The 23,685-nt window shown below is 38.1% G+C and overlaps 1 non-coding gene across 1 annotated transcript; it reads left to right on the top strand.

Annotated features, from left to right (window-relative positions):
• Window positions 1-10,978: 10,978 nt before the first annotated feature.
• Window positions 10,979-11,086, top strand: LOC112739731 (small nucleolar RNA R71). Its single transcript, XR_003170667.1, has one exon. It is a non-coding gene; the product is annotated as a small nucleolar RNA R71 (small nucleolar RNA).
• The last annotated feature ends 12,599 nt before the right edge of the window (window positions 11,087-23,685 follow it).

The following is a 23,685-nucleotide window of genomic DNA, read 5'->3' as shown; positions in this document are numbered from 1 at the left end:
TTGTATATGTCTGGGTGTACACTATTTGTCTTAACTGTTTCGCATATCCTCAGGAAGACGGATAAGTGTTGATTAGGGTCTTCAAGAGGACTCCCTCCATAAGAGCACTTGTTCCGTACCATAGTGATTAGCTGAGGTTTCAACTCAAAGTTATTGACATGAACGTTTGGAGTGAGTATGTTACTTCCACAGTTCCTGGGGTTAGGAATGGTATATGAAGCCAACACCCTCCTGGCAGGTTGTCCATTGTTATTGGCAACCTCCTCAGGTGGGTTGTACATATTGTCCTCCATAACTTGATTTTCTTCTTCTGAGTCCTCTTCACCAATTACTCCCTTCCCCCTTGCTTATTCTCTAAGTCTCTGGAAGGTTCTTTCAGGCTCCGAGTCAAAGGAAGTAGATGCTCCTCTTCTTCTTCCTGGCATGCACAATCACAAACAAACCAAATGAAAAGAGGACACTCTAGTGCTAGAGTGTAGTTAGAGAGTTAGGTGACACAAAGTGTCAAACAGTTAGTATGCTTTAAACCAAATGAAAGAAAAATGCCTAATCTAGACTACCACTAACTTAGTCGTTGTTAACCTTTACCAATCCCCGGCAACGGCGCCAAAAATTTGATACGGAAAAATTATTCCGTATAACTACCGCCAAGTATACCGGGTTGCATCAAGTAGTAATACTCACAAGAATGAGGTCGATCCCACGGAGATTGGTGGATTAAGCAATTTTAGTTTAATGATGTTCTAGTCAGACAAACAATTAATGATTTCTTGGTGTATTCAACATGAAAGTATAGTACAAAAATATAAATGACAAGGAATTGAAATGACTGAAAGTAAAGGAATGAAGTAAATAATTGGAAATGTAAGAGCGGGAGCTTAAAGTGCAAGAAAATAAGAACTGACATGTAAATGGCAGGAATGATAAATTGCAATAATATAAAAGAGAAATTGGGTAGTGGGTATTTAAGAGAACTAAAAACTCAAAAGAATTAAAGTGAAGATTTGTGATGGGTGAGATCACTAGGGATCAGAGATGTTGATTTCTCATGAATTAATGGTGATCAATTCCTTCTCAATCATGTGAGTAGATCTATGGCGGATTGTGAGTAATTGAATCCCAATCTCTTGGTGATTCAATTTCTCTTATCACAAACAATTCTTTGTAATTTCTGCTTTCAATTCTTCTTTTCATCTAGTTTTTTTACCTTTCTTTATTCTATTGTCTTAATTTCCATAGTTTGTCTTGTTAATTTCTCATTTTGGTTACTTTGCATGTTGATGAACACTCTTGTTATTTTGATTTTTATTTAATGTAATTTATGTTTCACGCTCTTTTATTGTTTAATTAAGTTGTTATTCTTACTTACCTTGCTTGGTTGGATTTTTGCCTAGTTTGTCACACTCTTGGTTGGGAATTTGGGTGATTGGGTGAACTTGAGTTATGGATGTCCATTCCACATTATTTTAGGATTGTTAGTTAATTTGGTTTCTACTAACTCTAAGACTTCCATAAATAGAGTTGGCTAGGACTTATGGATTGGGATCAACTATGCCCTTTTGACTAATTCTCGATGTTAGGATTGACTAATTGGGATTAATTCTACACAATTACCATGCTTGTGGTCCATAACTAGGATAGGAATCCTTAATTCCCCAATTCTTGCCAAGAGCTCCTTTTGCCATTTAATTTCCATTTTCATTACTTTTACTTGCTTTCCATTTAATTACTTGCCATTTTAACTTCTTGCCTCTTATAATCAAAACCCCCAAAATCCCCTATTGCCAATGATTGAGCATTTAATTGCAACTCTTAGCGAAGACGACCCGGAAGTCTAAATACTCTCAATTTATATTTGCTTTGGATTGTGACAATTTCTAGAATTAAAATTTGGTTAGGGTCAAGTGTTGGTTCAGAGCCATACTTGCAACGAAAATCTATTTTGTGAAACTCCTAGCCCACTTTAGGCAATTGTCAGTACTCTTTATAGCATTGGATCACGACTTTAAATACTCAGTCTCAAGATTTTCTTCACACCTTGAAATAAGGTTTTGGTTGATTAGGAATTTTCACAAAATAATTCCGTTGCAAGTATAGTCCAAACCAACAAACAACCTTCCATCAAAGTTTAATTTGGTTGTCACAAGTACAAACCCCAATAAAAATAAACCGAGTGTATTAGTCTCGGGTCGTCCTCAAGAGAATGTGCAAACATGTGCATCAAGATTGGTTAGAATTCTGGGGTTGGGAGTCATAAATAAGAATTTCAGCTACTAAAGCTTAGCGTGCAAGGACCTTAAAGTGCAAGAAATTAAATCAAAGCAATTAAAGTAAGGTATAAGTAAATGCAATCTAACAAGGGAATATATAAATCTACCTCTATTCTAGAACTAAGTAAACAACTAAACTAACTATAACAAGAATCAAGTAATTGGGATTTTTGGGTTTCAAATATGAATTATAAAAAGGACTCTTGGCTAAGTGATGAGCGGATATTTTATACACTTTTTAGCATAGTTTTCATATAGTTTTTGATATGTTTTGTTTAGTTTTTATTAAGTTTTTATAGGTTTCAGTGATAAATTCATATTTTTGGATTCTACTTTGAGTTTGTATATTTTTGTACCATTTCAGGTATTTTCTGGCTGAAATTGAGGAGTTGGAGCAAAAGTTTGATTCAGAGACAGAGAAAGTACTACAGATGCTGTCCATCTCTGACCTCCCTGCACTCAGAATAGACTTTCTGGAGCTATAGAAGTCCAAATGGAGCATACTCAATGGCTATGGAAAGCTGACTTCTAGATCTTTCTAGAAATATATAATAGTCTATACTTTGTTTGGGATTAGAAGGCTCAAAACTGGCTTCCAACGCCAGCTTCCTGCCCCCTTTCTGGCGTCTAGCGCCTAAGGAGAAGAGCCTGGCGTCCAAATGCCTAGAGAGGACCCCTAGCTGGCGTTCCACGCCCAAAAGACCTCATAGCACGTGGATCTCATCAAAGCTCATCCCAAACACTCACCAAGTGGGCCCCATAAGTAGATTTTAGCACTAAAAAAGATTGTTTTACCCTTACTAGTCATTAGTTTAGTATTTAAGAGTTATTTTACATAATTATTCAAACTTTTACATCACTTTTACCATCATACATGTTTTACCATTAGCATGAGTTTCTAAACCTCCTAGGTTGAGGGGAGGAGCCCTGCTGAGTCCCATGAATTAATAAAAGTATTATTGTTTCTCTTTGATCCGTGTTTGATTAGTTCTAAGATGTATATTCGTTCTTCATCAATATGAATGTGTTGGCATAAGGTTATCACATTCTACATGGGTTCAGAGTGCGTCTTTTATCGCACAACGATGAACCACCAGCTTGAATATACGCCTCTCAGACGGCTAATCCACGACTTCGTTGGGGACTTCTCGAGACATTAGTTCAGCCGATTTATAGGGAGATTAGGGTCTCTGTGGTAGAGGCTAGAACCCAAGGTGCAATATTCTCTGATTCGGAAGATCTGACCTTGTCTGTGGCGTTTTGAGTAGGATCATTAAGGAAAATAAACTGTACGAGCTTCACCCTCAATCAGAATTGATCCGCACTAAACTTGGGGTTCAGATCTGGAGGAGTATTGGCAGCTGCTAAAACCAGTGTCAATCACATACAGCCTGCCATTGAAGAAATCACTCACAAGCAAAGGAAACAGTACTACCAGATTTAATTCAAAAAGACAAAGCAACTCCAATCCTCAACTATTCTCTTTTCATAGTTTACACGCCTTCTGAGTTATAATTACCCTGTTTATTTATTCCCTTTATTTTTATGCAATTAAAAATAACATACCAACATCTCCTACTCTTTCGTCTGTCTGACTAAGACATGCATGATAATCATAGATTACTTCAAACCACAATCTTCGTGGGATCGACCTTGACTCACTCAGGTATTACTTGGACGACCCAATGCACTTGCTGGTACTGCTGTACGAAGGTGTGGGGATTCGTACGCACCAAGTTTTTGGCGTGGTTACCAAGGATTGTTTGAGTTTGGACAAACTGACGGATTGTCTTGCTCCCTAGATCAGGTAATTTTTATTTTATTTGAGTCTTTTACTTTTTGTTTTCCTCTTCTCTATTTTTTGAAAAAAATCAGAATTCTTTTTCAAAAATTATTTTTCTTTTCTTTGTTTAATCCTTGTTCTTGGTAGTGAGTCTTGCATGTTTTTGCTTTCCAATTCTAAAAATTCTGAGATCTTCTTCTAAAATTCTATTAAAATTAGTGTCTTCTTGTTTATTTTCTTTTTATTTTACAAAAATTTGTGTTTGATTTTCTAAAAATCTTTAAGTTTGGTGTTTTCTTGTGTTTTTCTTTCAATTTTTCGAAAATTTTATGTTTGATGTTTAAAAGTTTTAAGTTTGGTGTTCTTTGCATGTTCTTGTGTTCTTTGTGTTTTTGAGTTTTGTTCTTTGTATTCTTGTTAGTCTTCAAAATGTTCTTGTGTTTTCTTTTTGTTTTGATCTTAAAATTTTTAAGTTTGGTGTCTGGTATGGTGAAATTGTGATCATCAATGGCGCCATCAACATGGTACGCACAATTGTAATCTCAACTCTTTATTACAACTTCGCACAACTAACCAGCAAGTGCACTGGGTCATCCAAGTAATAAACCTTACGCGAGTAAGGGTCGATCCCACGGAGATTGTTGGTATGAAGCAAGCTATGGTCATCTTGTAAATCTCAGTCAGGCGGATTCAAATGGTTATGGATGATGAATGATTAAAAGATAAATAAAACATAAAATAAAGATAGAGATACTTATGTAATTCATTGGTGAGAATTTCAGATAAGCGTATGGAGATGCTTTGTCCCTTCCGTCTCTCTGCTTTCCTACTGTCTTCATCCAATCCTTCTTACTCCTTTCCATGGAAAGCTGTATGTTGGGCATCACCGTTATCAGTGGCTACAATCCCGTCCTCTCAGTGAAAATGTTCAACGCACTCTGTCACAGCACGGCTATTCATCTGTCGGTTCTCGATCATGTCGGAATAGAATCCAGTGATTCTTTTACGTCTGTCACTAACGTCCCACAATTACGAGTTTGAAGCTCCTCACAGTCATTCAATCCTTGAATCCTACTCAGAATACCACAGACAAGGTTTAGACCTTCCAGATTCTCAAGAATGCTGCCATCAATTCTAGCTTATACCACGAAGATTCTGATTAAGGAATCCAAGAGATAAACACTCAATCGAAGGTAGAACGGAGGTGGTTGTCAGGCACACGTTCATAGGTGAGAATGATGATGAGTGTCACGGATCATCACATTCATCAAGTTGAAGAACAAGTGATATCTTAGAACAAGAACAAGTTGAATTGAATAGAAGAACAATAGTAATTGCATTGACACTCGAGGTACAGCAGAGCTCCACACCTTAATCTATGGTGTGTAGAAACTCCACCGTTGAAAATACATAAGAACGTGGTCTAGGCATGGCCGTGGGGCCAGCCCCAAAACGTGATCTAAGGTAGCATAGAACTACTCAAAGATTCCTCTTCTATCTGCTACCAAGATTATAAATACAATAGCAAAAGGTCCTATTTATGGAGAACTAGTAGCTTAGGGTTTACAAAAATGAGTAAATGACGTAAATATCCACTTCCGGGTCCACTTGGTGTGTGCTTGGGCTGAGAACTGAAGCATTTTAGTGTAGAGACTTTTCCTGGAGTTAAACGCCAGCTTTTGTGCTAGTTTGGGCGTTTAACTCCCACTTTGGTGCCAGTTCCGGCGTTTAACACTGGGAATTCTAATGCTGACTTTGAACGCCGGTTTGGGCCATCAAATCTTGGGCAAAGTATGGACTATTATATATTGCTGGAAAGCCCTGGATGTCGACTTTCCAACGCAATTGAGAGTGCGCCAATTGGGCTTCTGTAGCTCCAGAAAATCCACTTCGAGTGAAGGGAGGTCAGAATCCAACAGCATCTGCAGTCCTTTTTAGCCTCTGAATCAGATTTTTGCTCAGGTCCCTCAATTTCAGCCAGAAAATACCTAAAATCACAGAAAAACACACAAACTCATAGTAAAGTCCAGAAAAGTGAATTTTAAATAAAAACTAATAAAAATATAATAAAAACTAACTAAAACATGCTAAAAACATACTAAAAACAATGCCAAAAAGCGTATAAATTATCCGCTCATCACAACACCAAACTTAAATTGTTGCTTGTCCCCAAGCAACTGAAAATAAAATAGGATAAAAAGAAGAGAATATACAATGAATTCAAAAAACATCTATGAAGATCAGTATTGATTAGATGAGCGGGGCTTTTAGCTTTTTGCTTCTAAACAGTTTTGGCATCTCACTTTATCCTTTGAAGTTTTGAATGATTGGCATCTATAGGAACTCAGAATCCAGATAGTCTTACTAACTCTCCTAGTTAAGTATGTTGATTCTTGAACACAGCTACTTTATGATTCTTGGCCGTGGCCCTAAGCACTTTGTTTTCCAGTATTACCACCGGATACATAAATGCCACAGACACATAACTGGGTGAACCTTTTCAGATTGTGACTCAGCTTTGCTAGAGTCCCCAATTAGAGGTGTCCAGGGTTCTTAAGCACACTCTTCTTTTTGCTTTGGACCTCGACTTTAACCGCTCAGTCTCAAGTTTTCACTTGACACCTTCACGCCACAAGCACATGGTTAGGGACAGCTTGGTTTAGCCGCTTAGGCCAGGATTTTTTCCTGTGGGCCCTCCTATCCACTGATGCTCAAAGCCTTGGATCCTTTTTATCACCCTTGCCTTTTGGTTTAAAGGGGTATTGGCTTTTTCTGCTTGCTTTTTTTTTTCGCATATATCTTTTTTTTCTGCAAGCTTTTCACTGCTTTTTCTTGCTTCAAGAATCAATTTTATGATTTTTCAGATCATCAGATAACATTTCTCCTTTTCCTTTCATTCTTTAAAGAGCCAACAATTTTAACATTCATAAACAATCAAATTCAAAAATATGCACTGTTCAAGCATTCATTCAGAAAAACAATAGCATTGCCACCACATCAAAATAATTAAACTGTTTTAAAATTCAAAATTCATGTACTTCTTTTTCTTTTACAATTAAAAACATTTTTCATTTAAGAAAGGTGATGGATTCATTTTCATAGTTTTAAGGCATAGACACTTAGACACTAATGATCATGTAATAAAGACACAAACATAAATAAACATAAAGCACAATTTTCGAAAAACAGGAAAATAAAGAACAAGGAAGTTAAAGAACGGGTCCACCTTAGTGATAACGGCTTGTTCTTCCTCTTGAAGATCTTATGGAGTGCTTGAGCTCCTCAATGTCTCTTCCTTGCCTTTGTTGCTCCTCTCTCATGGTTCTTTGGTCTTCTCTTATTTCATGGAGGAGGATGGAATGCTCTTGGTGCCCCACCCTTAGTTGTCCCATGTTGGAACTTAATTCTCCTAGGGAGGTGTTGATTTGCTCCCAATAGTTTTGTGGAGGAAGATGCATCCCTTGAGGTATCTCAGGGATTTCATGATGAGGAAATTCCTCATGCTCTTGTCCATGAGTGGGATCTCTTGTTTGTTCCATCCTTTTCTTCGTGATGGGCTTATCCTCATCAATGAGGATATCTTCCTCTATGTCAATTCCAGCCAAATTGCAGAGGTGACAAATGAGATGAGGGAAGGCTAACCTTGCCATAGTGGAGGACTTGTCCGCCACCTTGTAGAGTTCTTGGTATATAACCTCATGAACTTCCACTTCCTCTCCAATCATGATGCTATGTATCATGATAGCCCGGTCTATAGTAGCTTCGGACCGGTTGCTAGTTGGAATGATTGAGTGTTGGATGAACTCCAACCATCCCTTAGCCACGGGCTTGAGGTCATGCCTTCTTAGTTGAACCGGCTTCCCTCTTGAATCTCTCTTCCATTGAGCGCCCTCTTCAAATATGTCCATGAGGACTTGGTCCAATCTTTGATCAAAGTTGACCCTTCTAGTGTAGGGGTGTGCATCTCCTTGCATCATAGGCAAGTTGAATGCCAACCTTACATTTTCCGGACTGAAATCTAAGTATTTCCCTCGGACCATTGTAAGCCAATTCTTAGGGTCCGGGTTCACATTTTGATCATGATTCTTAGTGATCCATGCATTAGCATAGAACTCTTGAACCATTAAGATCCCGACTTGTTGAATGGGGTTGGTAAGAACTTCCCAACCTCTTCTTCGGATCTCATGTCGGATTTCCGGATATTCACTCTTTTTTGAGATTAAAAGGGACCTCGGGGATCACCTTCTTCATGGCCACAACTTCATAGAAGTGGTCTTGATGCACCCTTGAGAGGAATCTCTCCATCTCCCATAACTCGGAGGTGGAAGCTTTTGCCTTCCCTTTCCTCTTTCTAGAGGTTTCTCCGGCCTTAGATGCCATAAATGGTTATGGAAAAACAAAAAGCAACGCTTTTACCACACCAAACTTAGAAGGTTTGCTCGTCCTCGAGCAAAAGAAGAAAGAAAAGAGTAGAAGAAGAAGAAAAATAGAGGAGATGGAGGAGGCTTTGTGGTTCGGCCAAGGGGGAGAAATGGTGTTGAGGTTGTGTGAAAATGAAGGAGTGAAGATGGGTTTATATAGGAGTTGAGAGGGGTGTGTATGGTTCGGCTATAGAGGGTGGGTTTGGGAGGGAAAGTGGTTTGAATTTGAATGGTGAGGTAGGTGGGGTTTTATGAAGGATGGATGTGAGTGGTGAAGAGAATGGTGGGATTTGATAGGTGAGGGGTTTTTGGGGAAGAGGTATTGAGGTGATTGGTGAATGAGTGAAGAAGAGAGAGAGAGGTGGGGTAGATGGGGATCCTGTGGGGTCCACAGATCCTGAGGTGTCAATGATAGCTCATCCCTGCACCGAGTGGCGTGCAAAAACGCCCTTTCTGCCAATTCTGGCGTTAAACGCCGGGCTGCTGCCCTTTTCTGGCGTTTAACACCAGCTCCTTGACCATTCCTGGCGTTAAATGCCAGTCTGGTGCCCCTTTCTGGCGTTAAACGCCCATTTGCTGCCCTTACTGGCGTTTAAACGCCAGTAAGCTTTTCCTCCAGGGTGTGCTATTTTTTTCTCTATTTTTCATTCTGTTTTTGCTTTTTCAATTATTTTTGTGACTTCACATGATCATCAACCTACAGAAAACATAAAATAACAATGGAAAATAGATAAATATAACATTGGGTTGCCTCTCAACAAGCGCTTCTTTAATGTCAGTAGCTTGACAGTGGGCTCTCATGGAGCCTCACAGATGTTCAGAGCAATGTTGGAACCTCCCAACACCAAACTTAGAGTTTGGTTGTGGGGGTTCAACACCAAACTTAGAGTTTGGTTGTGGCCTCCCAACACCAAACTTAGAGTTTGACTGTGGGGGCTCTGTTTGACTCTGTTTTGAGAGAAGCTCTTCATGCTTCCTCTCCATGGTTACAGAGGGATATCCTTGAGCCTTAAACACAAGGGATTCTTCATTCACTTGAATGATCAATTCTCCTCTGTCAACATCAATCATCGCCTTTGCTGTGGCTAGGAAGGGTCTGCCAAGGATGATGGATTCATCCATGCACTTCCCAATCTCTAGGACTATGAAATCAGCAGGGATGTAGTGGTCTCCAACCTTTACCAAGACATCCTCTACAAGTCCATAAGCCTGTTTCTTTGAATTGTCTGCCATCTCAAATGAGATTCTTGCAGCTTATACCTCAATGATCCCTAGCTTCTCCATTACAGAGAGAGGCATAAGGTTTATGCTTGACCCTAGGTCACACAGAGCATTATCAAAGGTCATGGTGCCTATGGTACAAGGAATTGAGAACTTTCCAGGGTCCTATCTCTTTTGAGGTAATCTCTGCCTAGTCAAGTCATCCAGTTCTTTGATGAGCAATGGAGGTTCACTCTCCCAAGTCTCATTACCAAATAACTTGTCATTTAGCTTCATGATTGCTCCAAGGTACTTAGCAACTTGCTCTTTAGTAACATCTTCATCCTCTTCAGAGGAAGAATACTCATCAGAGCTCATGAATGGCAGAAGTAAATCCAATGGAATCTCTATTGTCTCATTATGAGCCTCAGATTCCTATGGTTCCTCATTAGGGAACTCATTGGAGGCTAGTGGACATCCATTGAGGTCTTCGTCAGTGGCGATCACTGCCTCTTCCTCCTCTCCAAATTCGGCCATGTTGATTGTGTTTATGGCCTTGCACTCTCCTTTTGGGTTCTCTTCTGTATTGCTTGGAAGAGTACTAGGAGGGAGTTCAGTAACTTTCTTGCTCAGCTGACCCACTTGTGCCTCCAAATTTCTAATGGAGGACCTTGTTTTAGTCATTAAACTTTGAGTGGTTTTAATTAGATCAGAGATCATGGTTGCTAAGTCAGAGTGGCTCTGCCTAGAATTCTCTGTCAGTTGCTGAGAAGATGATGGAAAAGGCTTGCCATTGCTAAACCTATTTCTTCTACCATTATTGTTGTGAAACCTTGTTGAGGTCTCTGTTGATCCTTCCATGAGAGATTTGGATGATTTCTCCATGAAGAATTATAGGTGTTTCCATAGGGTTCTCCCATGTAATTCACCTCTTCCATAGATGGGTTCTCAGGATCATAAGCTTCTTCTTCAGATGAAGCATCCTTAGTACTGCCTGGTGCAGCTTGCATTCCAGATAGGCTTTGAGAGATCATATTGACTTGCTGAGTCAATATTTTGTTCTGAGCCAATATGACATTCAGGGTGTCAATCTCAAGAACCCCTTTCTTCTGACTTGTCCCATTATTCACAGGATTCCTTTCAGAGGTGTACATGAATTGGTTATTTGCAACCATTTCAATGAGTTCTTGAGCTTCTGCAGGCGTCTTCTTCAGATGAAGAGATCCTCTAGCAGAGCTATCCAATGACATCTTGGATAGTTCAGACAGACCATCATAGAAGATTCCTATGATGCTCCATTCTGAAAGCATGTCAGAAGGGCACCTTCTGATCAATTGCTTGTATCTCTCCCAAGCTTCATAGAAGGACTCACCATCCTTCTGTCTAAAGGTTTGGACTTCCACTCTAAGCTTGCTCAATTTTTGAGGTGGAAAGAACTTTGCCAAGAAGGCATTGACTAGCTTTTCCCAAGAGTTCAGGCTTTCTTTAGGTTGTGAATCCAACCATGTCCTAGCTCTGTCTCTTACAGCAAAAGGAAAAAGCATAAGTCTGTAGACCTCAGGGTCCACCCCATTGGTCTTGACAGTGTCACAGATTTGCAAGAATTCAGCTAAGAACTGATGAGGATCTTCCAATGGAAGTCCATGAAACTTGAAATTATGTTGCATTAGAGAAACTAATTGAGGCTTAAGCTCAAAGTTGTTTGCTCCAATGGCAGGGATTGAGATGCTTCTCCCATAGAAATCAGGAGTAGGTGCAGTAAAGTCACCAAGCACCTTCCTTGCATTTTTGGCATTGTTGTTGTTTTCGGCTGCCATGTCTTCTTCTAGTTTGAAGGTTTCTGTTAGGTCCTCTACAGAGAGTTGTGTCTTAGCTTCTCTTAGCTTTCACTTTAAGGTCCTTTCAGGTTCAGGATAAGCCTCAACAAGAATGCCTTTGTCTTTGCTCCTGCTCATATGAAAGAGAAGAGAGCAAGAAAATATGGAATCCTCTATGTCACAGTATAGAGATTCCTTGAGGTGTCAGAGAAAAAGAAGAATAGAAGGAAGAGGTAGAAAGAGAAGAATTTGAACTTATCAAGAGGGATATAGTTCGAATTATTGATAGTGGAGGAGTGTTAGTCCTTAAATAGAAGGATGTGAGAAGAGGGGAAGAATTTTCGAAAATAAATTAAAAAGATTTTGAAATAATTAAAAGAAAATTTTGAAAACTTGATGAATGATTTTCGAAATTTGAAGTTTGGAAAGAAATAAAGTGATTTTTTTTTAAAGATTTTGAATTTAGAATTCAAAAAGATATGATTGAAAATTAAATTTTGAAAAAGATGTGATTAAGAAGATATGATTGAAAAGTTATGGTTTTAAAAAGATATGATTGAAAAACAATTTTAAAACGATTTCATTTTTAAAATTAATTACTTGGCTAACAAGAAAAGATATGATTCAAACATTAAACCTTTCTCAGCAGAAAAGGCAACATACTTGAAATTTTTGAATCAAATCATTAATTGTTAGCAAGTATTTTTGAAAATGGAAAGAAATTGATTTTGAAAATATATGATTGAAAAGATATGATTTGAAAAAGATTTGATTTTGAAAAATTTTGAAAACTTAAAAAAAATGTGCATTAAAAACAAAATCTTCCCTCTTGTGTCATCCTGGCGTTAAACGCCCAGAATGGTGCCCATTCTGGCGTTTAACGCCCAAATCTTTACCTTTTTGGGCGTTAAATGCCCAGCCAGGTACCCTGACTGGCGTTTAAACGCCAGTTTTCCTTCTTCACTGGGTGTTTTGAACGCCCAGCTTTTTCTGTTTGATTCCTCTGCTGAATGTTCTGAATCTTCAATTCTCTGTATTATTGACTTGAAAAGACATTATTTTTAAAAATATTTTTGAATTTGACGATGGGAATCAATAAAAATGCAACTAAGATCAAATAAACAATGCATGCAAGACACCAAACTTTAAATGTTTGTGTACTAAGGACTATAACAATGTAAAAATACATATGAAAAACGACAAAACACACTAAACAAGAGAATTTAAAGATCAGAGCAAGAAAATTATCAAGAACAACTTGAAGATTAATGAAGACACATGCATGTAATTTTTGAAAAATGCAAGAAAAATAGAAACATGCAATTGACACCAAACTTAAAAATTAATACTAGACTCAAACAAGAAAAATAAAATTATTTTTGATTTTATGATTTTATAATTTTTTTGTGATTTTGTTGGTATGAAGCAAGCTATGGTCATCTTGTAAATCTCAGTCAGGCGGATTCAAATGGTTATGGATGATGAATGATTAAAAGATAAATAAAACATAAAATAAAGATAGAGATACTTATGTAATTCATTGGTGAGAATTTCAGATAAGCGTATGGAGATGCTTTGTCCCTTCCGTCTCTCTGTTTTCCTACTGTCTTCATCCAATCCTTCTTACTCCTTTCCATGGCAAGCTGTATGTTGTGCATCACCATTGTCAGTGGCTACAATCCCGTCCTCTTAGTGAAAATGATCAACGCACTCTGTCACAGCATGGCTATTCATCTGTTGGTTCTCGATCATGTCGGAATAGAATCCAGTGATTCTTTTGCGTCTGTCACTAACGCCCCACAATCACGAGTTTGAAGCTCGTCACAGTCATTCAATCCTTGAATCCTACTCAGAATACCACAGACAAGGTTTAGACCTTCCGGATTCTCAAGAATGCCGCCATCAATTCTAGCTTATACCACGAAGATTCTGATTAAGGAATCCAAGAGATAAACACTCAATCGAAGGTAGAACGGAGGTGGTTGTCAGGCACACGTTCATAGGTGAGAATGATGATGAGTGTTACGAATCATCACATTCATCAAGTTGAAGAACAAGTGATATCTTAGAACAAGAACAAGCTGAATTGAATAGAAGAACAATAGTAATTGCATTGATACTCGAGGTACAGCAGAGCTCCACACCTTAATCTATGGTGTGTAGAAACTCCACCGTTGAAAATACATAAGAACATGGTCTAGGCATGGCCATGGGGCCAGCCCCAAAACATGATCTAAGGTAGCATAGAACTACTCAAAGATTCCTTTTCTATCTGATACCAAGATTATAAATACAATAGCAAAAGGTCCTATTTATAGAGAACTAGTAGCTTAGGGTTTACAAAAATGAGTAAATGACGTAAATATCCACTTCCGGGCCCACTTGGTGTGTGCTTGGGCTGAGCATTGAAGCATTTTCGTGTAGAGACTTTTCCTAGAGTTAAACGCCAGCTTTTGTGCCAGTTTGGGCATTTAACCACTTTGGTGCCAGTTCCGGCGTTTAACGTTGGGAATTCTGATGCTGACTTTGAACGCCGGTTTGGGCCATCAAATCTTGGGCAACGTATGAACTATTATATATTGCTAGAAAGCTCTGGATGTCTACTTTTTAACGCAATTGATAGCATATCAATTGGGCTTCTGTAGCTCCAGAAAATCCACTTCGAGTGCAGGAAGGTCAGAATCCAACAGCATCTGCAGTCCTTTTTAGCCTCTGAATCAGATTTTTGCTCAGGTCCCTCAATTTCAGCCAGAAAATACCTGAAATCATAGAAAAACACACAAACTCATAGTAAAGTCCAGAAAAGTGAATTTTAAATAAAAACTAATAAAAATATAATAAAAACTATCTAAAACATGCTAAAAACATACTAAAAACAATGCCAAAAAGCGTATAAATTATCCGCTCATCAGTGTCCCTTAGTGTTTCTCTCCAAAAGTTTTCGAAAATTAGGGGCATTAGATCTAAAAATTTTAAGTCTTGTGTCTTTTACTAGTTTTTCTCTTTCATCATTAAATTAAAAAAAATATCTTTTTTATTTTTATCCTAACCATATTTATGAAATTTTTAAGTTAAAAATTCAGATTTTAATTTTTTAATTTTTATCTTATCCTATCTTAGTTTTTAATTTTCAAAAATCAAATCTTTTCAAAATTAAAAATCTTATCTTTTTGAAAAATCATATCTTTTACAAAATTCTTATCTTATCTTATTTCAAATTTAAAATTTCAACTTTCAAAATAAAAAAAATTAAATTTAAAATTTCAAAATTCAAATTTCAAAATCCAAAATCAAAATTTCAAATCTCAATTTTCAAAATTAAATCTTTTCAAATTTCAAATCTTTTTTTTCAACATTTAAAAATTCAAATTTTAAAATTTGAAATTCAAATTTTTAATTTCAAAATTTTCAAAATTTAAATTTCAATTTTCAAATTTTAATTTTTTAAATTTCAAATCTTAAATTCAAATCTCTTTTTAATTAACTACATATCTTCTCTCTCTTCTTTTTCAAAACTCCCTAACTAACTTCTTCTTTCTAATTTTTGAAATTTAATAATTAAATTTTTAAATTTTTTTGATTAATTAATTTAAATTTCAGTCTAGATAAATAAATAAAATAAAAACAAAAATATTTTAATTATTTTTTATCTTCTCTATTTCTACTCCTTCTATCTTCTTCCTTCTTTATCTTCTACCTTTCTTCATCATGAACCCAAATGGGAATGAAGAGTTTAGAAGAACTCTGAGATCTTTTACAAATCCCACTCCTGACCTCTATGGCAGAAGTATCAGCATACCTCAAATCAGAGCAAGTAGCTTTGAATTGAACCCACAACTCATTACTCTAGTGCAGCAAAACTGCCAGTATTCTAGGCTTCCTCAGGAAGAACCTACAGAGTTCCTGGTAGATTTCTTAAAGATTGCTGACACAGTACACAGTGAGGGAGTAAACCAAGATGTCTACAGATTATTGCTCTTCTCTTTGCTGTAAAGGATCAAGCAAAAAGGTGGTTGGATAAACAGCCTAAAGCTAGTTTAAAAACTTAGAAACAGTTAGTGGACAAGTTTTTAAACCAATACTTTCCCCCAAGGAAGATGACCCAGCTGAGGCTGGACATCCAAGGCTTCAAACAAGGATATGGTGAATCCCTTTATGATGCTTGGGAGAGGTATAGGAGGATGCTAAGAAAATGTCCCACTGAAATATTTTCAGAATGGGTACAATTAGACATCTTCTACTATGGACTTTCAGACATGGCTAGAATGACTTTAGATCACTCTGCTGGTGGTTCTATACACATGAGAAAGACCATAGGAGAATCTCAAGAGCTTATTGAGACAGTTTCCACTAATCAGCATCTGTACTCATCTCCTGAGCCTTCTATAAAAGGAGAGGTTAAGGCAGTAGCTACTGAACCTAATCCTCCAGAACAGGATGGCCCATTGACTCAGCAGCTGCACGCCCTTGCCTAGCAAATACTGGATTTACAAGAGGCTTTACGAGAAACTCAGGCTTTTAATAGGAATGTAGAAGCCCAGCTGAGCCAAACAAGGCAGTAGTTATCTAAGCAGATAACAGAAGAATGCCAGGCTATTCAACTGAGGAGTGGGAAAACCTTAAGCATCCAACCTCAGTACAATAAGAACGAGAAGTCCATAGAGGATAACCAGGTCTCTGCACAAGATGACTCTGGGCATTCAAACGCCCAGAGAGGTATCCCTCTTGGCGTTGAATACCAGGAAAGAGCAGAGACTGGGCGTTCAAACGCACAAGGGGGCAGCAGCATAAGCGTTGAACGCCTATGCAAAGGAGGTCAGTCACAGACTGATAACAACCCTCCTAAGCAAGCTGGTAACCTTGCTTCCAACTCACATAGTGTTCGGCCTTCGTCAACCAAGGTTGATGAATACAAGGCTAGGATGCTATTTCTTCAGAAACTCTGTCAAGAGGAAAGGATAAATAGTTTGCCCGCTTTGCGGAGAATCTCAGAACATTAGAGATCAAGATCCCTTTTGCAGAAGCTTTTGAACAGATACCTTCTTATGCTAAGTTCATAAAGGACATCTTAAGTCATAAGAAGGATTGGAGAAAGACAAAAATAGTCTTCCTCACTGAGGAGTTGATGACTTGCATCATTTACCTCTTTTTCTTATCTAAAAAGGACCATAAAAGAGCATGATCTTATTTAATCATTGCAATTCATGAACTAATTGATGAATATTATGGTACATTACTTTGAAATGGGTTTGTGCTGAATTTCAGGTGAAAAGAGCAACAAAAAGGGAAGAAAACAACAAAATAAAGCTGGGCATGTGAAACTGGCGTGCCACTTGGAACAAACGCCATAAAAGTATATGGGCGTGGCACGCCAGGAGCTGAGCGTGGCACGCCAGTAATGATTTCCAGAAAGGATCTTCAAAGCTTTTATATGGGCGTGGCACGCAAGAACCATGGCGTGTCATGCCGGTAATGATTTCCAAAGAGCAACGTTGAAGGCCACAAAAGGGGCGTGGCACACCAAGCTAGGCATGGCACACCAAGTTCATCACACACTATGGGAGTGCCACTTGAACCATTGGGCGTGGCACGCCAGTTCATCAATCCAGAAGGGACAACCACTTGGGTGTGCCACTTGGTATCGAAGGCATGGCACGCCAGCTCCAAATCATCAATGGGCGTGCCACTTATTAACGAAGGCGTGGCACGCCAGCTCTGGCCATCACTTGGGCGTGCCACTTGAAGACCCAGGCGTGGCACGCCATGCTTGCAGGAGTCAACTTAAGATGGGTGTGCCACTTGAACGTCAAAGCGTGGCACGCCAGTACAAGTTTCCAGAGAAGAGGTTAAAGTTTCAAACACTTGGGCATGCCACTTGATGTCAAAAGCATGGCACGCCAATTCTGATCCAACACTTGGGCGTGCCACTTGAGGACCCAGGCGTGGCACGCCAAGCTTGAAGGGACACACCAATATGGGCGTGCCACTTGAACCCCAGGGCATGGCACGCCAGTACAACTTTCTAGAGGAGAAGGTAGAGGGCCAAACAAATGGGCGTGCCACTTGGTGTCGAAGGCGTGGCACGCCAGCTACCATTTCCCACCTGGGCGTGCCACTTGAGCCTCAGGTGTGGCACGCCATCATCATCAATCAACAAGAAGAAGACTTGGGCATGCCACTTGAGCTTCAAGGCGTGGCATGCCAAGACTAGGAAGCCATGGGCGTGCCACTTGAGTTCTGGGTGTGGCATGCCATAAAAGAAGAACCAAGCACATATAATGGGCGTGGCACGCCAGACCCTGGGCGTGCCACTCTAGTTCTATTGTCCAGAGAGAAGAACCAAGCATATATAATGGGCGTGGCATGCCAGACTCTGGGCGTTCCATGCTAGTTCAACTATCTAGAGAGAAGAAGAAGAAGAAAAAGGCCTGGGCATGCCACTTGGGCTCGAAGGCGTGGCACGCCAGGCTAACCAAGGCTTAAAAAGACCTTGGGCGTGCCACTTGGGCTCGAAGGCGTGGCACGCCAGGCTAACCAAGGCTTAAAAAGACCCTGGGTGTGCCACCTGGGCTCGAAGATGTGGCACGCTAGGGAGATGGATGCATGGGGCGTGCCACTTGAGGGACTGGGCGTGGCGCGTCAAGCCAAACTTAGTGGATAGGCGTGGCAGGCCACTCAAGTGCCAGTCACACGCCAAGCCTGGAAGGTCACGATTATTGAGTTTTCTTTTCCCTCCAATTGTAATTTTCTTTTCCTTTTTTTTATTTTCTCAATTCTAGTGATAGGAGTAGTATAAATAACCCCTGAAAGTACTGAGAAGGGGTTGTTGAGTAGTAATTTTGTTGAAGTATAGTTAGATTTACTTTTTACATTATCCTCTTCCATCTCTGGTACTTTTCTCTTAAGCTATGAGTAGCTAAATTCCCTCTCATTGAGAGAGGGAGCTCTGTTGTACTTGATGGATTAATGATAGTGAATTTCTTCTTCTCTTCATCTTCTCTTTGATTTGCTAGAAGAAATTTCATTATAATGTTAGTGTTCAATCATTTTGGGAAAGAGGTTGAATGCTAAATGGGTTTCATGGGAACCTTGGAAAAGGAAACATGAAACTATGCTAGAAATCCCTTCTCACACTTGAGTACAATCTGGGTTTTAGTGATTGGATATGGTGACATATAATCCACCCTCTACTTGGATCTATGAGGATGTGTGTTATAATCAGGGATCAAGCATATCTCTCTTCATGAGCAATTAGTCCAAGGAATTAGCTATTGATCAAGATCTGAGAGATTGAATCACCAAGGGATTGGGGTTCAATCAATTATGATTGCCAAGAGGTCAATGAGTTGCATGATTGAAGATGAGATGAGTTAGAGTTAATCCAAAGAGAACAACATCTCCTGATCTCAATGAATTCCCCCTATTCTTATCTTTCACATTCATTATAGCTTTCTTTACATTTTGTTATTCCCCATTCCCATTTACAATTAAGTCATTTATGTTTCTGCAGTTTACATTCTTGCCATTTTCTTTCATGCACTTTACTGCTTCTCTTTACTTTTATGTCATTTATATTTCTACTTATTTACAATTCTACAATCACAATCTATCTTGCTCAGCTTGACTAATTCACCCATTGATTAAAATTGCTCAAATCTACCAATCTCTGTGGATACGATCTCACTCCTAGTGGGTTATTACTTGACGATATTTTTGGTGCGCTTGGCAAAAGAACGGATTCATTATTTTTATATGGGGAGTGAATTCCGTCCATCAAGATTTATGGCGCCATTGCCAGGGATTGGTTTGAATTTGACAACGATTAAATTGATGGGTAGCTAGATTAAGCACTTTAATCACCATGTTAATTCTTTTTCAGTTTTTTAATTTTCTCCTTTTCTATTTTATTTTATTTTTACTTTGATCATTTTTGCTATTCATTGTTCATAGTTCCATTTTTCTTACTGCCCTATTAACTGTTTGATTAATTGTACCAACCAAACTAACCACCAGTCTTAACAAGGAGTGATTCCTTTACTTGTCCTCTGTCTGCTGTTTGTTGAATGTATGACAGGTAGGAGAGGAGAAACTTCATCCTCTTTTGATAGTGAACCTGAGAGGACCTTCATGAGATTAAAGAGGGAAACAAGAGGTAAAGGAATAGTTGGAGAGAAAGCAGTAGAGGAAGATCTGGGAGCTACTATGGAGGAAGAGGTGCAAAACCATGTTGGAGTAGTGATAACGTGAATTTTTGTATGGTTCGGAATCAATCAAGACAAGAATCAATTCGTTGGTAGCATAGTCCAAACCAACAACAAATTCTCACTATGAAATATTAAATTCAAAACATATAAACCGAGAGTATTTAGCTCCCGGGTCGTCTTCCATAGGAGTTGCAATGGAATATACAATTATTGGCTATGAGGGAGAGCATAGGGAATTGGGAATGAAAGCAAGGGATCAAGAAATGTAAATAGCAAGAAAGTAAATGAGCATGCAAGGAATGTAAATGGCAACTCTTGGCGAGAATTGGGAAATTTAGGATTCCTATCCTAGTTATGGACCACAAACATGACAAGGGTGTGGAATCAATCCAAACTAGTCAATCCTCCTTGAGAATTAGTCAAAAGCGTAATTAATCTCAATCCATAAGTCCTAGTCAACTCACTAATTACTTAGTGAAAGGATAGCGTCAATGGAAACCAAACCAATTAACTATTCTCACATAATGCGGAATGGACATCCACAACTCAATTCCACCCAAACACCCAATTTCTCAACCAAGAGTGTGAAAACTAAACATCCAAGAAATTAAACATCAAAGCAATAAACATGCAAGGAATTAAAAGTCAAAGCAATAAAAGTCAAAGCAATAAAATTCAAGGAAAGGAAGCTTAAAATGCAAGAAAACCTCTTGGCAAGCAACTGAGAACTAAGGTTACCTATCCTAACCATTGACCACAAACACATGATAATTATGAAGAGTTAATCCTACTTAGTCAACCTTACATCGAAGATAAGTCAAATAGGCATAGTTAATTTCAATCCCTAAGTCCTATGTCAACACTAAGGGGTCACATAGAGTCAAGGGAGACCAAATCAACTAACTACCCTAATATATCAAATAAAAATGGACATCAATCACTCAAGAAACACCAAAGTCAACAATTCCAAGCCATGAGTGAGGAAAAACTATGTAAAAGCTAAGCCAAGCATTTCATCAAACACTTGGTATGCATGAAAATAAAATAATATTAAATTACAATAAAATAAATTCTATAACTACCAAAGCAAGAAAATAGCAATAACAACTAAAGAAAGCAATAAATGACATGGAAACATAAATTTGCATTAATTAGAATTAAAATAACAAAAGTTTTCATAACATGAAAATTAACATAAAAGAGAAAATAACAAAAGAGATGAAGAAGATAAAGACAAGAAAGCATAGAAACATAAATGAAACTACATTAAAACAATAATTAAAGACAAAAATTAAAGAGAAATTAACTAAACCTAACCTAATTCTAGAGAGAGGGGGGAGCTTCTCTCTCTGGAAACTAAGAGAAAACATCATAAAAACTAAACCTAATTGCCCCCCCTTTTCACATGGAGTGAGGCCTTCCTTCATATAGCACTCAATCAGCTTCAGAAAGTCCCAAAATTGGGCCTAGAGGCCCAAAAATCGCCCCCAGTGATTTGCAATAAATGAGTCACGCGCTGGGACATGTGCGGATGCACAGGTGTGTGCATACACACACATGCTGATTTTCTTCTTGTGCGTACGCATAGGTGTGAGCGTACGCACACATGGTTTTGTGGCTTCTGTGCGTACGCACAGGGGGTTGTGCACACGCACACTCCAATGTGTGCTTCTCCTTTATTTTCTTCATGCTTTCTCCCTTTGTACATGCTTCCTTCCACTTTTGCCTTGCCAAACTTGCCTTTAGGACCTAAAATTACTCAACAAATATGTCATGGCATCGAATGGCATAAAAGTGGGATAAAAGTGATCAAAATAAGCACAAAATAGCATATTTTCACATTTAGGCTCCATTAAGGGAGATAACACAAAAGGATGCTATTTGGATGAATAAATGTAGGTTTAAGTGATGAAATCCACTCAAATAAAACCAAAATATATCGTCAAATATGGATTCATCAATTCTCCCAAACTTAAACAATAGCATGTCCTCATGCTAATCATAATCAAAGGAGAAGGATAAGGAGGATAAGCAATTTATTAAATGCAACTAACTACGTGCATGAAACCATACTAAATACTATCTATCTATATCTATACTATGATTCCTATTGATTTGGTGAAAACAAACAATAAAATTTCCAAGCAAGAGTATGGACATATAGGGCTAAGCAAAGAAGTAGCTCAATGTAAACAAAATCTAAAGAATTGATTCAACTTATCAAAAAGAAGCAACTTGCAAGAATGCATGATAAGAAGGGGGAAAATATAGAATTGAGTGATCGAACCCTCACTAGGTATGTATACACTCTTATCACTCGGTGTTTCGGGTCAATTCACTCAAATCTCCTCTAATCATGCTTTCAAAGATTTGCTTTTCATCTAATAATCAACAAATATTTGATGCATGTATGCAAGTATCATGATGTCTTTAGAAGGTTGTAATGGGGTTGGGGTAAGGGTAGGATGAGTATATGGCTAAGTGAACTAAAGGATTGAATCTTTGATTAGCTCAAGTACCCAACTCAACCTATATCAATCAACCCACAAAAAATGCATTCTAGCCACCCATTACTTCTCCTCACACACATTTATACCTTAGTTTCTATTCAAAACACATATGAATTTCTTATTCCAAAAATTTTTTTCTTTTCTTTTGGGATAACTTTTGTCCCATCTTATTACTATATTTTTCTTTCATTTCATTTTTTTTATTTCTTTTTTTTCTATGACAAATACATATGGTTGAAGCAAATTGATACATGAATGTGCACCCATTTTCTAAATTTTTCAATAATTTCCCAAAACAAAATTTTTCTCTACCAATGTTTCCCCAAAATTTCCCCCACACTTAAATGACGCACACACCTTAACCTAAGCTAATAAAAGATTCAATTCAAGGTAATTCATGGTTTTTTGCTATGGGTTTTGATGTGCTAATAATTAGAACAAAGGGGATTACAAAGCTCAAAAGGGGTTAACAATGGTAAATGCAAGGGTAAGGCTATATGGGTGAGTAAGCTTAATTCAAAGATGGCCTCAATCTTGCTAAATGCAATCACAACATCAAATATTAGAAATAAAGAATCAAGCAAAACCAAGATTACAAACATAAAAGAGATATATCACACAATGAACAAAATTGGTGGTTATAAATTGTAACCACTCATTAAGGCTCAAATCTCCCAAGGCATTTTGTTCTTTACTCTTCTATGTTCCAAAATAATCATTCAAGCAAGTTCGAAAACAATTTTCTTAATCAATTCAATAGAATTTCCTAAAAACAAAATTCTTGGAAATCTTTGTTGTTTTTCACCAAAATTATTTCCTATACGTATGTATGATGTGATGGATGCAATTTTCAAAATTTTCCTAGTTCTATTCCTAATTATCAACATTGCAAAAATTAACATGAATAATTAGGATTAAAATTGAACTAGACACTTGATATTCACATCGTCCAATCACAATTTTAATCTATAAAATGTATACCATGCAAAAGCAAAATGCAATAACTATCGATGAGCTAAGAAGTATATATATATAATAGAAGAAAGTGCAATGCAACAATCAAAAACACTCCTAATATATACAGGAAACCTAATAAAAGAAATAAAAATAAAGTACAAAGTGTCTGGAAAAGTAAGTTTACTCCCCAAAATGACGAATCCTCCCCCACACTTAAGCGTTGCACAGTCCTCCGTGCACGAACACGATCCAGGGAGAATTTCTCTAAGTTCCTCCACCTTCGGTTGGCGGATGCAGGGGCTTGGGTTACATGGAAATCACCAAGTCCAATGCATTCTCGGCATCGTCATCATCGGTGTCCTCCGCCTCTACCGGCTCGATGCCTTAATGTCTCATCCTCAAAAAGAATGAATAAAGTATAAGTAAGAATTATAGGGCAAGTGGCACAAAAGGGTAAAGGAGTAAGCAAATAAGCATCTAATTGAGGAAGTTTGCATAGTTGTGTGGTATGATAAAAAGATGA

This window comes from Arachis hypogaea, chromosome 13, assembly GCF_003086295.3.
Source record: "Arachis hypogaea cultivar Tifrunner chromosome 13, arahy.Tifrunner.gnm2.J5K5, whole genome shotgun sequence".
Classification (NCBI taxonomy): Eukaryota; Viridiplantae; Streptophyta; class Magnoliopsida; order Fabales; family Fabaceae; genus Arachis; species Arachis hypogaea.
The sequence above is the reverse complement of the archived record's forward strand: the minus strand, read 5'-3'. Positions and strand labels throughout refer to the sequence as shown.